The sequence below is a fragment of the Convolutriloba macropyga genome, chromosome 15 (genome assembly GCF_964194025.1).
Source record: "Convolutriloba macropyga chromosome 15, txConMacr16.3, whole genome shotgun sequence".
NCBI classification, from domain to species: domain Eukaryota; kingdom Metazoa; phylum Xenacoelomorpha; order Acoela; family Convolutidae; genus Convolutriloba; species Convolutriloba macropyga.
Window position 1 is genome coordinate 30,652,834 of NC_134482.1, and position 17,475 is coordinate 30,670,308.

The following is a 17,475-nucleotide window of genomic DNA, read 5'->3' on the forward strand; positions in this document are numbered from 1 at the left end:
AAAATAAAGAAAACATTGAGTTATGTGAATACAGAAATTCGGTATTGAAAAGAATTCAAAGGTACTCCTCTTTACGTCATTTTTTTAAATGTCTTTACAATTTTAAATTTATCTCAGAAGTTTTTAGTTGCAGTTCGTTGTTTCGGGTTCACCAATGTTGACCAACTTGCTTATAAGATCGATTTGACAACAGTGAATTCACAAACTTTGGTTTCAGCGGTAAATTAGGTATGGAAACATATGGGCTAAAGTTAGAAATCAAATCATGCAAAAGTCAAATTAAGAAACTTGCGAAATATTGAAGCTTGAGCTTCAACAATACAAGTATAATGACCTTTTCTTGTTTAAATAAGTGGTTCTACTAAACTTGTGGCACGATGACCGTTAAAAAGGATAACCATTATTTCAGTTTTGGGGCGTGAGCAAAAATTTCTCTTGACTGCCGATTAACCCTCTTGCTTGGTCAAGTTTATTTGATGTTTTTTGCGTCTCTTTTTTTGGAAATTGACAGTTCGGACACGAATTTCCGTAATTTAAAAAATAGTCAAGACTTCTTCTAGTTCGCCAACTCGATCAACAAGTTGATGTTGTGTTCATAATCGGAGGGCATTCTTGATAGCGGGCTGTTACAGGTGCTTCGTCAGAAGCGAGAAATGCCGTTGATGGCAAGGCGGTCGTTGAGTCAATTTCGGATGTTGTAATTCACAAAAAGAAGAAATTGGTCTTGTTCGGCGGGAATCATGGCGACTTTGAATTCCGCGGGAATTTTTGGATATTTCTGACGATATTCCGCTAGCCGGATCTTGTTCCTTTTGCTTTACACATTTGTCCTCCCTCCGTATGCGTATAAGTTTTTTTATATGAGTGTGTATATGAGTGGTTTTTTAATTCCTTGGTCATTGTTTACTTGTATAGGAATTTAGCATAGTCTGAATTTTGAGTCGCATGCTAGTTTCTGCTAATCACTGTTACGAATGGTTACTGTCAACTTTCCCGATTCTTTAAATTGGGAAGTCAAGATTTCAAATAACTCTCCCAGTTTTTCCCTTGCAGCCTTTGTACCCTTGGATTTTTAGCAAGTTTTACTTGATGACTGTCTGTGAGAGTGAAATGGGACATCAAGATTTTGTCGTTCTGAGCAATCGCGATCCACCGTCTGTTGCTTGTTGTGCCCTCTCATGTGTAGCCCTTGTCATGAACAATCCGAATTTGATGGCGCTTCTGTATACTTTTTACCAAGTTTCTCCTGACGAAATTGATCCCCATGTGAATGTTTCTTCATCTGAATTGTATTTAATTATGTTTTCATGCAATAAGTTGAAAGTATGGTGTAGTGCTTATATTGCTTAGCGGAGTGTTTGGTTTTCTACTATAGTGTGCTTCTATGGGCGAAAACTTATTGTCTTTTGATTGCGTTTTTGCGTTAATTGTTTTTAATGCAGCGTTTATGTTGAACAAAATTGTGATAGTCTTTTTATCCATAATACAAGTATAATGATCTTTGATTGTTTTAATAAGTGGTTTTACTACACTTTTGGCACGATCGCCGTTAAAAGGATTACCATTATTTCAGTTTTGGGGCGTGAGCGGAAATTTCTCTTGACTGCCGATTGACCCTCTTGCTTGGTCAAGTTTAATTGAACCGGGAACTCCATGGTCTCAAAATTTTGTCGACAAAATTTTTTAGATTTGAACCATTTCCTTCGTCAAAAATTTCAGGGGTGGAAAACATTTAGAATCAATCTATTTTAGAGACAAAGTACATTTCTTCACTTTCGAAGTTAATTTTTTTCCCGCAAATTCTTTTTGAATTTTCTGGTTTGATTCACTTTATGCTCTATTACGAAAAAATTTGCTGGTGTTATTTTTCTGAGATTTTTAACTATTGCAGTACACGGTTTGACTATCAGCTCTTCATTCATGCATAGCCATTAGCAGTGTGTGGCCATACCAACCATTCCCCAAGTTCCTAGATTGTTTAGCTTGAGATTATCATCAAAGGCCTCCAACATTGCGTTTGATATGGCTCTTTTCTCGTTATTGCAAAATCAGTCCAACCCTACAAGATAGTCTTTCTGTAGTGAATAGTTGTATGGATTTCTTTCTTCTAAGCCGTGCTCGTTGTCATTTAGAACTTAAAAGCGCACCTAATTTAACACAGTGTCTAAACTAGTGAGTGAATCAAATAGCGATTTCTAAAAACTTTTGGATAACACTTTCGCGCGTCGGGTTTTTGGGCTACTGGTAGGAAGTTTTTTGGGTAGACAACAATCTAGGCGATGTAAAGGTCGGAGTTCATGGCTGTTGTGGGGTGGGGTTGAAATTTGTTCAAACTTTTTGCAAGTTCGTGCGAATTTAGATGGTTTTGATTCTGAAGTTTTCGAAGATCACAGTTTTGTAATCTTGATCATTTGGGGAAAGTTTTGATGATTTGCAGAGTGCAACTGATATCTAGGACTGTTGTTGGCAACAAAGAGCTGTTTTATTTAGTTGAGAGACTTTCAAAGTTGTGATTGGAATTTTAACTAACTGGAGTTAACTTGTGTGATTATTTCGCCACGCAAAATTATTGGAGCCTGGTTTAGAATGCCGAATTGAAATGGATGCTAAGGTGCGAGTAAATTTTTCGCTTGTATTTGCGGCGTGAAATATGCTGATTATGAACAAGACAGATTGTAAGTTTGATTTTGTATTGGAAAATGCTCAGCCAGTGGTGGATTACATTTTTGCATGGTTATTTTCCACGTGAAAAAAACCGATGGTGCTAATTGATATTATGTGTTCTCTTTGTGTTTGCGACTGGCAAAACTCGAGCATCTGCTAAATAATGTGAGTGTAAACAGAGTGCTGATACTGCTGAATTTAATTGCAATTAATCTGCCAATGTAGAAATTATTCTAGTTTGGGAATTCGAATTCTTCATTGTGGGCTGATAATTTTCAGCTTCTTGATAAGGAATAGGAAAAGTATAGTCGAAAACGCCTGGAATTTCTGCCTGGCAATTTTTTTTGAGAGATTTTATGGGACAAGGCGATCAACCCTGCGTGTTAGACAACTATTATATGCCTTGTTTAAACAATTACTTTCTAGCATTAAGAGTAGTGCTCTGTGGTCCTGAAATATTTTATTTTCGTGACCCTACAATTAATTATTGACATATTCCATAGACCATACAACTCATAAGAGATCTAGTTCAATTAAACTGTAATGTACTTAGCTAGATTTTGGAAATGGAGAGGCATCATCTATATTTTCCGACCATATATGCACCATTTCAATTATTTTAATGCAGAAGAGCCAGCTGGAACATCAAGCGTCACATTTATAGTGTATTAGAGTTATATTGACCCTATCTGTCACGTTCTCTGTGTGTTTTTGAGTTTTTTTGAAAGTCCATCATGAATTTGAGGCCATCAAAGTTCTTTTGATTCTCGTAAATTTGATGAAGTGGATGACATTGTAGGGCTGAATTTGGGATAAATTTACTAATATAGTGCACTGGAGCTACAACACATATATGTTTTTAAATGTTTTTGACGACTCTAGAGACAGTATTCAGGACATTTTGCTTTTGAGCGTAGAAATACCACATTCTATAATATAATATCCTAGTCAAGTTTTTTCGTTTTAACGAAGTGACATTTAGGTAATTTAGCTTGGAGATTTTTGACTATAATGTTTTGAGAAAATCAAATACGTGCTTTAGATGTTATTCCCGAGAGCCTGTACTTACCGTTAGAATATAATCTGGAAAAGATTATATATATTTTGGTCCAGTCAGGGTATAATCCATTTATTTTCAAATTCCGCGGCAAATCTGTTTGGCCGTAAAATCAATTTTTTGCCAATTGTAAAATTTTATTGCAACTTTTCTGATGATAAAACAAGGATGTTTAGTTGTTTCAGGATGTACATTTAACTAACTGTACGCGTATATCAGTGTTTTGCGACGCTGGATCTCTAATTTAATCTGCGATTCAAAGGAGAAATTTAGTCGAAAACGCCTGGCATTTCTGCCTGGCAATTTTTTTAATAGTTTCTCAATTAGTTTTCGTTATTGGCATTTAATCTTCATTTTTATAAAAATTTAATGAGAAGTTTTGAGTTTATTGCTAATTTTCGTGTTTGATCCTCTGTTACAGTGATCACTGTTGGAGAAGAAGTAAAAAGTTGGACTGAACAAATTGACAACTGTTCAATTTATTTTTCTTTGATTAATTTTCGTAGTTCCGTTATAACTTTTTCAATTGAATTTGTTGATTGATATTCTTCTTCCCTATTGATAGACAGGTTGAATTTTTTACGAAACTTTGGACAAGCATCATGTGTCTTTGAGCATCCCATTCGGGTTGTGAGTTTTGGAAAGCATTTGTGACACGGATTTTGACAGGACTTTGAGTAGTAATTTTGTTAATTTTATTACCTGTTATCTTCTGATAGGGTGTACTTGAGGTTGATTTCTGTATGATAATCATGAGTTTGATGGAAAAGTGATTCCGTTTACGCTTGTCGAAGCTAGGGTATTATTATGCTCTTGAATTTGTTATTGCACCCTCACTACCAATTCTATAGTGATAGCCAGTTCTAGAGCTTCTCAATGTTCTATGTTTTGCATCATCTGGCATTTTGACATCTGGCACATTTCGGTTTTCTATGTTATCGGCTTTGCGGTTCTCGCTAAACGTCAGAGGTTCTCAGTAACTGCAAAGGTCTGCCATTTTAAAACCTGCACGTTCTTATTAATATTAAAAGTTCGCTTCAACAACCTGAGATAAAGAATATAGCCCGTCAAAAATCTGCACAAATTCTGCGCCTTTTCAATATAGCCGTCAGCTTAGTGGGCATACAACGTATACCCTCCTCTCCAAATTACCCTAAATATACAAGGGGGGCTATAATGCAGTGGTTTGAGGCTAATTCATGAAAGGACTCAATTACTTATTTTAATTGAAAAAATCAAGTAAGACTACAAAAATACCTTCAAGTAGACTCAAATCAAGTAAGACTACAAAAAAGGTAACATTCACACTGGAAATGCCCAATGCAGGTACACACTAAGGATTCATGTAGGTTAAGTAGCTGTTTGAATTCACTTAAGACTTCTGGCATCCATAGACAGTTTCATAGAATTTTGAAATGTAAAGCCAGGATTTCGAAGTGATTTCTGCAGAGTCACCCAAAACACGTTTTATAAGCACCAATTTTTGCAAGTCATTAAATGCCGAAAGTTTATGATACGTCAACATGTTCCTATACTCAGGAATTGGGGTCTTTCCCATTGCAGCCACCCAGCTTAGTGGTCAGATAACCCATAGACCCCCAAGCATGGTAAATTTGATATAATGGGGAGTTATAACTTCATGGGCGGCAATAATGGGAAAGACCCACGAATTGTTCGGCATTCAATTTCTCGCACACCAAATATTCGCCAATTTACACGTGCGTGTTTCAAGGATAGATTATGTCATTCAGCCCGAATTTCATAGTGACTTCTGCAGAGCAACGTTATCTTGTGACGTTTCATAGTGACGTTACCTTGCTTTAAAAACGAAATGTGCAAGTTTTAAAATGACGAAAGTTCATGGAAGTCAATTTTTGGCTAAATATACAGGTCATTCTGGCATTTAAACTTCTGGCGCTGCAGCTTTTCGGCATTTTAAAATGTGAACGTGCGTGTTTTAATAATGGTTGTACCCTGGCGTCGAGTTAAAAACATGTCTTTGGACTTCTAATTTCTTTTCTTAACTATTGTGATTACATTGGTTGCACTAAACAGTAAACAAAGGCACGTGATTTAAAAATAAACAAACAAATAGATTTCGGTTCTAAATCTAACCGCTAACAACACTAGACTCAAGTTTTGAAAATTGGATCTCTTTCCTTTTCAGTTCATCTGTACCCTCAAAAGTCTGGACACACTTGATGATCCGAGTTTGAACAGCTTAATATTTGCAATAAAGCCTTTCCGAGTCTCTCCCATTATATTATAGCCCCCTTCCTTTATCCAAGTGGTCACATAAGGTATACACCGATTACTCTAAAAATATATCCTAATGCGGGGCTATAATTTCGTGGGGGCAAGCAATTCAAGATAAAGAATAAAGCCTATGCAAAGGATATAATCAGATCATCGCATTTACAAGGAAAAGGGCATAATAGTTTCGGAATTTTCCCTTCCCCCCTTCCCCCCTCCCCCCCCCCTCCACATTACAAAATGTTAAATATTTTCTTTCAAAGAGCGGACATTTTAAGCTGAGGTTGAGATTTGAAAGCTGAGAGGGTGGGGGATGGGGGAATGGGGGGAACGGTAAAGATCAAGAAACAGTTCCTTAAATTTGATTGTTCAACTTGTTGTACTCCTTATCAATTGTAATGTATTGCAGCAGAGAACTTTTCCATTGTTTGCTGTCTTTTCCTTTTTCTTCATTTGCAAGCTCGCCGTCTTCGATTATTCGACCGATTTGGTTATTTTCGGCTTTGAGTCCACTTTGAACCAGTTGAGCAACGTTACATGCTTCCTCCTTTTCGTTCTCTTGGTCGAACGTCATTGAGTCGACACTCCCTGATTCATTAATGTAGAAAAAATCAAAATCATTTTCGCTTTCGTCTTCGCTTTGATTTTCTGATTGTTGATGAGCAGTTTCGGAACATCGTCGGTTGCCAAAATAAGACAAAGCGATCAAAATAGCATCAACAATCAAGATCTGGACAGTCAATGATGCGATAAATTTCCAGTCATCGTTTGAAACCTGAGAGTGGTCTATAACAGCGAAGCGATCCAATAAAACTCCACAGAAAAGCAAGGAAAACATGAAAACTGGCAAAAATGGTTTGAATTTTGAAAGGCAATCGTAGAAATACATCATAACTAGAAGAGTTATGAAATTTATAACTATGACTGAAGTTTCTAAACGGAAGCAAGCACCAATGGCAATTTTGTCGAGCACAACTGGAAAGATTACGAGCGAATATCTGTTAGCGTGGGTAATCAAATCTTTTAGCGAATGGAAAACTAAGTTTGTAAAATGAAGGGCGGTTAAGGGAAAGCCCATAAAAGTGAAAAAATCTCGAAAGCACTGGTGAACTGAAGCTTTTCGATTTGACATTTCGTAAACTAAGCAGTAAATGGCAGTAATGCTAAACGGAACAAAAGCCACAATTTTTTGAATTATATAGTCATGGCGAATAACTCTATCTCGCGTTTGGTCGCTGTTGTAAAATTCCCGAATGACCAGGCCAATATTTACCGATATAAGCGACACTAGTAAGCAAGGAAGGACAATTTGTTGAACAAAAAAACAGCCTGGACTTGTTTTTGTCATTTTGGACGAAATTCAAAAATTTTAACTAATAATAGTAATAACTTTGACGCAGCAGTGATGTATAATAAATTTATTCACCTGTTGATAAAATTCAAATTTTGTTCAATGAGCTCAAATTTTACTTTTGCTTGTTAATTATGATATAGTTCTTGAATTGAGAAGCAAATATTAATGTTTTCCTAATTAATATAATCACAAATATATGGTAATTCGAGCAAATAGTAAACCACCGACTGTGTAAAATTAACTATCGACTTCAGTAGCAAGCATATACATGTTTCTATAATAAGTACCAATGCTTTGCAAGTTTATAAGAAATACTGAAACTCTGAAAGTTAAATTCAGCACACAGAATTATACTGAATTGAGTGAAACGTATTCCAAAAGCTTGTATTTATTAATAAATATTCCAGCTTGTGCGACTTTATCCGCTGTGAGTCACATTAACAAATCGAATTCTTGTTTTGCTCCAAAAATCACTCCAAATGTGTTTTCACAACGTGCCTTTTTAAAATTGTTCGTCTGTGCGCGCATTTGCTGTTTTTTTGTGTTGACTTTTAAAAGGCACAAATTGGCCGACAAAAGATGAATCGAAACAAGACTAAAGCTCCTTTCTTTTGTGGGCTATGACATCGGTGATGACTGTTTGATTTAAGAAATTAGGGACTTAAAACAAATAAGGGGGGGGGGGGGTGTTATAGTGATAAGCGAATTATTTAGCACCGGGCGATGGGCGTTATAATTAGTCCAGTCTAATAAAAATTAATATTTTGTTGAAAAACTTGTAAAATTAATTTTGTTGAAAAACTGTTGGAAGACATAAAACTGTGTAGAGTATCCATTTTTTCGAAATTTTGACGCGTCGGCTAATTTGGACAGAAACAATCCTTTATATTTCCCACATCTGCTCATCATTTGATGAATAAATAATTATAAAATATACACTAACACAATCAATAAAGACTAGGGGAATGGAATAAAGCGTGATAGTAGCAATAATATCGGGATAATGGGGGGGGGGGGGGGGGGGGTGGGGTGATGTGACTGGAACAATGGATAGCGAGCTCACTGCAAGGTGCTCTTATATTCATTTATAGCTTGACAATGAGCTTAATAAATCATTTTAAATAGTAGATCATTGCGAAAATAGGGTCTTTCCCATTATAGCCCCCCACCCCCCCCCCCCCCCCCCAGCTTAGTGTTCAGATAACCTATAGCCGCCCCCCCCCCCAATCATGGAAATTACACCATAATGGGAAGGGGGCTACAATTTCATGGGGGGGGGGCTATGGCACAAACACAAACAACCTAAAGTTTTAGCTCCATTTTTTGAAAAATTACTAATGGCTATGCAAATTAGACAATTCGTAACAACAAAGACGTTTAAAAACTAGGGCAAGGCTTATGTATAATTTGAGAAGTCTTGAATGCCTTGTATTATCAAATTTGGCTGGACTGCTACAGATCACACAATACGGGATCTCTTTATGTATGCCAGTCAAACTTGACAAAAGATATAACAAATCGAAGGCAAAGATATATGCCTAAGACCTGTCTGTGCTATAAGTCTCAATTTAAAATAGTTGGGGGGGCTGAAAAGTTCAATTAATTAAATAGATAGTTTAAATGAACAAGCTTACACTGAGTAGTATTAAACCGGGTTGAGCTGTTACTTGATTGTGGTGTTGTTAAGTGAGTGCGTCGTTGAAACTTCTTCCAGTCGATTTCTCACAAGTATGTTCTGTTGGAAAATTTGCTAAGTTGGAAATCTTTATTAAAATTTCTCTGTTTAAATTTAGGAATTTATTGTGCAAGAAAAATGAAGCAGTTGTCTGCTGCTCGTCGTTGGCTCTGTTATTTGTCTCCCTAATTTTATTCCGTCCCACTTCGCTGAGAGAAACAATTAATTCCTCTCAGCTCCGTTTGGGCCGATAGGGAGCGAATCACAAACTCACGTTCATAGTGAGGTGCTTCTTAATTTTTCTATTGGCCGAGAAGGCAAGAGAATTAACTCTTTTTTATCTCACGGAAAAATTATTGAAACTCCAAAAAATAATAAAAATCCAAAAAGCTGAGAGCATCAATTATTGATTTCGTAGGCGCCTGTTTTCTGCTTTTCCCCTCTTCTAAAACCGCAACAATTATGGTTTTCTTGGGGGCTTTTTATGAGACTCTATTGTCTTTTCCCCTGAAGCAATCTGCTTCATCTTTATTGAACTTGGGGGGAAAGATCTGCATTGCAACTGTCAAAAGCAGAAGTAATTTAAATCAAAAGAAACTGTGGTTTTACAGGCCGCCTACGTTCAACAACGTACATTTTCTATCCTGGATTTAAGCGAGGAGATCCAGGCCTAAAGTTGTGTTATTTAAATAAGTCGAACTGAGTTGTTTAAATACTTGTGTACTGGTAGTCTTAACAAGCGTTAGTTTGTTTAGCGCGCGGCGAAAGAATGGTTAATTAGCGCCTAAATACGTTCGCTCTAATGCAGGATTAATTATCCGTTCATTTGTAACGGCTCTCGTAATACTACAGCTCACCCCGATTTTAAGATAGAAAAGAAAATGATTAAATGAAAAAAATATACTGCATCGTATATAATTTTATTGCGCTTGGAACATATAAATGAGTTGCTAAAAGTTCAGACAGTTATGAAATTAATCACAAAGAGCGATAATGGTATGCTATAAAGTTGATCGCAAAGGGCGATAATGTTGTGCTACATTATTTAAAAAATTCTGGAGGCAAAATGACTGGGCTTGGTACCGGACTGTTTCCGTCGTCCATGATATCAACAACTTCCACTACTTCGTCTCCTTCATCCTTTTCTGTAATTGATAGTTCCTGGATTATCCTTTTTTGTTTTCGGTTCTTCTTCTTTTGTTTATCTACTTGAGTGGATAATTGTTTGACTTGTTCAATGAGTTTCTTATTTTCCGCTCCAAGTTTCTGGTTAGCTGATGTAACTTCCAAATGTTTTCGTGCATATGCTTTATTGAGTGTTTTGAGGTTACTTTCCTCAGTCTTGTCAAGCTGTTTTGAGATTATGTACTGGCGTCTCCAGTAAACATCGCTTGTTTCCTTTTCTTGCTTGTCCAATTTCACTCTAAGTTGTTCCAGTTTTATTGTTACTTCTTGTAACTCGGTTTCCTTAATGAAGAGTTCTTGGCGGAACTTAGAATTTTCAGATATCAGAGATTCTTTCGATATTTCTCCTACATGGTCAGATGGCGTCGGAGAAGCCGTGATTGCGGAGTAGGGAACGTTTGCGTATACATCCAACTGATTATTTCTAACCAAATAGGTTTTTTGTTCATCACTCCTATTCTTAATTCTCCATACGTTGAGGTTGTCGGGGAGTGAGAAGTCTGGTATGATCGGTAATTCACGACTTTTTGCAAATAATTCTTCACCTGTGGCAGTGTTTTGAATCTTGACCTTATCTGCAATTTTGAAGCTGTTGAACTTTGTTTTCAGTGAATATTTCAAATTCGTTACAAATCTTGGGTTCTCAGGGTTGAATTCATTCTCCCTGCTTTTTTGAACCACCAAGCATTTCTTTGTGTCTTTTCTTTCTTCATCAGTCATTAGATTGTTTATAGTACTTAAATTCCTTACTTTATCAGCATGGCTTGACTGGTTTGGAAATTCGTACGGTCGTTTGCGACTGACTTGCCAGTTGTTTTGGGGATCATATTGGTCTTGTTGTTCTCGCATTGGTCGAAATGGCGGAGTTGATGACTGTTTCTGTTGATGTTGTTGTGTTGGTTGTTGGCTTGATGAAGATGGTGAAGCAGCGGGGACGATTACACTTGAGAGGTTGTGCTTGATGCTCATTTTGTGGTTGAGGTCTAAAATATTTTGATATTATTAGCCTGTGTCATTAGTATCACACATTATGGCTTCTTTTCATGTTTGCAAATGTATTGCTAATATAGAAAAGTATTCTATTGTAAAAATGTTTTCGTAAGGTTTTGTTGCTAGCTGCTTTATTTACAAATTATAATGCTAAATGCATATGTTATTAAAGTTTGGAAAAAAAGTTTTTGTTTTGCTAAATGCAAAGTTAACTTTAATAAAAGGAGGGGGTCATAAATTAAAAAAAATTTTATACTTATGCCAGGCGGGCAGCCCTGGCACAAGTACGTCTTTCTCCGCTGCCCGGAGGTGTGAGTCTTGGGGCGTGCGTCACACTAACACGGCTGCAACGACCCGTGCAGCTGGGGAGACAACCTTGCTTTAGCTGAAAGAAGGAAATTTTTCGGGTCGTTTTTGGAAATTTCAGTTATCGTGTTAGTGTTTTGAATTATTTAGGTTCAATGCCAGGGGGGCAGGCTGGAGAAAGCTGAGGTAACCCCTTCCCGAGGAAAAGTTAAAAGAGAAAAAAAGATAGTTTGTACTTGAGTTGTTTTTGGTTTATTAGACAACGTCGTCTAAAAAAAATTTTTGCAAATGGGACATCTTGTCAGCTTATTTATGCACACCCGACAGAATCGGTGTTTGTCATGTTGGGAAAAATGTGGGTGTTTTGTTACTCCTAATTCTGTTTTCATTTTTTTTGCATAAATTGCAATGAAAGTAGGATGTGATCAGGACGGGAAGACAAGGTCGAAGACAAATGGGACATTAAGGGTTTGGGTATCTTTTAAAAAAGGCCTTTCTGCAAGGAATACATACATAGTGAGGATTTTCTCTGGGAAATTGTTTATGCAGTTTTTCTACAATAACGGGTTTCCGTGAACATATGGGGCAGATAATGTCCTTATGGGGATAGAACCAACGAAAACCGTCGAATAGGGATTGTGAAAGACCCATCGAGTGGCTGTTCTCTTATTTTCCTTAGATAGAAACAGGAAAACCTTTGAGAAACTGCAGTAGGATGAGATTAATGAGGAACGATAAGGCAAGCAAGGTAATTAGGATTAGGATAAATATTTTTGTGGATAGGTCTAGATTGGTCTTTTTCAGTATCTGGAGAAAATAGAAAGGAGGTAGCGATTAATAAAAAGAGATATTGCCAATGCGCATAAGAGGATTAAAAGAAGAATAAACAATGTTACGGGATGCGTTTTGTCAATTCAATGAGTAGTTTAGAACTAGGGTGAAGGAGGTGATTTGCTCCTGGTAAAAACTGAATTGAATTAGGGATATCGAGTGGATCAAAAATGAAAGCAGGAAAAGAATTAAAATTTTGGAAGTTCTTGGACGCATTATGTAATTATTTTTTCGCAACGAGGGCATAATTTATAGTCTTCTACGCAAAATTTACAAAAGTTGACGGGCTTGTGATCACTGTGATGAAACGTTTTTTGCAACAGAATATTAAAATCTTGTTTGTTTGCAAATATCACATTGAAACCAGTTAAAGATTGAAAAGATAACATTAAATTTAGAGCATTTAGGACAAAAGTCGTAGCCCATATCTTTTATAACATATTGGTAACAGAGCAGACACATTACGTGGGGTAGTTCGTTAGGGGGGTTCTCGTGTAATTTCTTGAAAACAATTGTTTCACGTCTGCAGCATAAACAAATTAATGAGACCGGTTTGGATTCTATAGTATTGGTTTCTTTGTCAATTGTATTCATTTTTGAAAGATTGTTATTGGAAGGAATTATGGGACTGGCACAGTTGGGGGATTTGGTTGTCGATTATTTTGGGATTTTATTGTTTGGTCTATTACTAATATAATTATGAACATCAAAAAGTTGAAAGGAATACTTACAACTACGAGGAAAACGGTTAAAACGAAGGAGGAGGCTGCTGCAATAATTAAAAGGGCCATTAATAAAAAATCAAGTAATTTGGGGGTAAACATTTTGGAAAGTTTGTGAACGTAGTTTTGAATTGCGGATTTTACCACGGGTTGTTTGGGTCAATTGTTTGTTTGCATTAAGGGCATTTAGTAGTTGTGAAGGTCATACACTGCAAACAAATTGATTTTTCAGGGTGTAGGTTTTTGAAGTGGCTGTGGCAAGTGGATAACTTTTTGATTTCTTGACAAGAATCACACTGGAAATAATGGCAATGACTGATTGTATAAATGGGAGTTACGCAAATGGGGCACTTAGGTTGGTTTCAATATTTAAATAATTCATTTCTACAGGGAATGCAAGCAAAATGGGGAGGTTGACCGTTTGGGTTTTTGTGCAATTTTTTAAATTGACAACAAGGGAGGTAACAAATAGGACATTCGATTTTTGGGGTTGAGTCAATTTGTGGTTGCTGAGATAATATTTTCAAAATGTTTCCCATTATATGGATAAATCAGAGAGATCTGGGTATGCGACTTCTAATCCATGGTGTTCAAGTTCGTTGGGGATATTTACATTTAGATCTGCAATAGCAAAAAAGAAATTCCAGTGTTTCTCGTTTGGATAGATGTAATAATGATTAATGCTACCTGTGCTTAGGAACATATAAGTCATTTTGATACATGCTTTATATTGTATAAAACAGATAGTAAACCATCTTTCTGCTTTAACAATTTTAACTTTTTCCTTACCAATGAACAAAATCATTTTATTTTTAACAATTTGGAAAGAATTGAGGGAAAAGGGACAAATTGATTAGAAAAAAAAGAAATAATGAGCAGGAAAAAATTATTTTTTTTTTGGGGAGAGAAAGTTATGTGAAGCAAACTACTTTACTGAAGAGCGCCCAAGTTGACTGGGAAATGCTCTTCGATATCAATGAGTGCAAGAAAGAATTCCCAGTGCATCATTCCCATGGTGACTCGAGTAGAACCCTCACATCCAAGCTCGTAGTCTGTATAGTGTATAATTATACAGGGTTTAATCTCTGCTGTGGAAGTTTCAATGAAAGATTTCTCGAGGGACTCTACTTTGACTAGGCGCTCACCTAAGTGGAACCGCATTATAGAAGATCTACTTAAAAGGGATTTTAGAACCATTTAAAGCTTGGGATATAATTATAAAGAATGTCCAATAGGGGGAAGATGGTGTTAAGGTAATGGTTCCATCAGTCCAAGTGTTTAAATATTCAAAATGGAGTATTAGTTGTGGAATTACTCTGTTGCTTTTTGTCGTGACAAATGATTTTTCAAAAAATTGTATTTGTTTAAGGCAGTTTTGGTATGAGAATATCATTGCTGCTTTTAATTGTTAATAGTTTCCAACTCTTTAAGGATTGAATCGTTTTGGCTAGAATCAGTTCTTGGGCAATCAAAATAAATATTGTGAGGTACACAGTTTGGATTTTCTAGAATAAATAGGAAGAATTTCCAATGAACTGAGAGAGGATTAATACTTATTAAACAAATTTTTTCACTTTGGATTTCTTTGAGCGTTACTAGCATAGTAGGTACAGGAGTTGGGTATGCATCAAAAGATCGTTGAATTTTTGTAACTCCACAAATTTATTGTTAACTGCAAATATCATAGTTTAGAATGATACCTAAGCAATGTAGATTGGATGTTGTACTTGAAATACCGAGTTCTCTTTGAATGCTAGAAAAATGGTGAATTAGGCGAACTGAGGATGAGTAATCAAAATAGTTAAAGTCTGTAAATATTTGTCATGGTTTTTTTTTGCGAAAGTCTTTATACTTATAGCGGAAACATAGTATACGGCTAATAGCTCAAAATTTTGGTTTCCGATTCTGATTTGTAAGTTTCTATTAGTTAAAAGAATCATGTTGCTGATCTAGCTCATTTGGCAAACTATTAGGGTCGAATTGTGCTAAATACACGAAATAATTCCAATACAACGAATAAGGGGTTAAAATCACAGTATCGTTTTCCCAAGTGTCCCAAAACTCAAAATTTATAACGATTTGAGGGAAAATGTCTCCGTGATTTTCTTCAAAAGTTTTCTTTATTTGATAAATTGTAACGAGTCTATCTTGAAACAAAAAGTACATTAATGGAAGCGTTTTAGTTGTTAATTAACTTATTGTTCTTAATTTCAAAACTATGTATAAAAGTATGTAAATGTAAAAAAAGGATAAAAAAGGGTGTGTCCATTATTTCTGAAAATAGGATTATTGACAACGATTGATATTTATAGATAATATATCAATCGGATTCACTGAAGCAAAATCGGAGTAGGGGAAGAGTGCAGGCAATAGCTAGAGAGACATAGTTGCGATTAAATAGTTGAAAATGGATTATAAGAAATAAAAAGCAAGAAAGGAATCCACACATGTCTCTTACAGGAAAAGTCAAAGTCCAATAATATTTTTCTTCAGACGCTTTGAAACAATTTTGTATTCGACTCCAATGTTTACAAAAGTAATTGTGTCATCAATCAGGGCTTTTAACAATGAGAAGTATTGAAAATTTGAATGCGGTACGTCCAAGTCTATAATGTCACTGAAGTAGAAAGACGCAACTCTAATAGTTACAGTAGTTTTTAAATCGGAAATATTTGATGATAATATTTGTCCGGTGTATTGTCCAAATCGAATGAATAAAGCGTTAGGCTGTTTTATGAATTTGGGTTGCATAGCATAGCATCCTTGAGGTGTATCTAAACAAGATATTAATTAACTTATAGAGTCTAATACAAGTATTTTTTTTTATTTTTGAGCCAAATTATTTTTTTATGAAAAAGATGATTTTTTTATTAACAGCTTTAAGGAGGTGCCACCACACTTCGAATGGTTGCATCATTTTGTGGTTGTGGTTGATGTAACGCCAGATTTGGGTATTCTACTTTATTATTTTCTGTATGACAATGCTCATCAATTTTATTTTCTCTTGGTTGATCCTCAACGCATTTGTAAGTTTTTTCTATTGTTCTGTAAGGTTGATAATTACTAAGCGGTAAAAAATGATTGTTGTTCTGTGGGGCCGACGGTTTGGTTTCGTTAGAGAATACCGGTGTAAAGAACGATAAGATACAAAGATTATATGTTGCTCCTAATAGAATTTTCCAAAAACCCATTGTTTTGTTGGATATTTTGTGGATTTCGAAGGCTCTTATGATTGTTACGATTACATCAGTTAAGAATTTTATGCACAAGAAACAAGCAAAATAAACTCCAATTTTTTCCAGATAAAAAGTGATGATTCCAAAAGTGCCTTTGAACTGGTCTGTAAAAAATGTAGGTGAAAGAAGAGAATCTAGATACATTTGTCTGTTAATTCCATTGCCGACGCATAGATATCTTTTTGAGAATAGTCTATGCTTCTTCCTTCTAGAACTTCTCTTGAAATTTTTGTCAAAACAGATTTTGAAGCTTCCGAATGCAAGATATTGTCCCAAAACTATTTAAGTTGATTTGGTGTGTAAATTCCGGCACGTTGCGATTCCTAACCGGTAAATTTTGGAACAGAACTAATAACTCTTGAAGAGAATATTTTTGGCGGTTGTAAAGGAACAGGTGCTGGCATCAAATGGTACCATGAATTTTCATTATCAATATCTAATTGGTAGGCATTTTTGTAGCCTCCAACACAATCTACTTCGTTTGCAAAAGGGTAGGTTTGTCATGTAATTGGGTCGACGAACATTGTCCTACCATCATAATGAAAAGGAATCCTATCATAACACTGTTCAAGAACCTGATGTGGTGAGTTTCGTTTTGGACAGTGGTACAGCCAACCTATGCTACCATCTGTGTCTAAGAACATCGAGCGGTTGCCGGTTAACATATATCCAGCTAAACGATTGTTTTGGATAGCCTGCATTAGTATCATTTGTTTTTGAGTTCGGTCAAATTCGCATTGTTCTATGACCAATACTTTCCATGCTTGTTTTATTTGCATGTAATTATGATATATGACAAAATCCATTTTTACCGCAAGGTTAAGATCATAGTCTAACTTGTCTTTGTCTAAGTGTTCCCATGCAACAAAACCATTGTCGGATGTTCGGATCTGTTCATCTGAAGGCTTCCTATTAAACCTATTTACACTTAGGCTATTGTCAGGTTCAACACGAAGTTTATGAAAAAATTGTTGAGTTTTTATTTTATAAGGTTTGCCAGTCTTCATATTAAATCCGCCTTTATAAGAAATATATAAAGAATCTAAATTTGTTCTGTAAATAAATTCTGGTTTTCCACACACCTTTTCTTTTTCATCAATTAATCTAATTTTTATGTCCATTTCAGCAGGAGAATACGTTCCTGGTCCTTCATAGGGCGTCTCCGGTTTTTCATCACTCACTATGAAATACTGTACGTTACC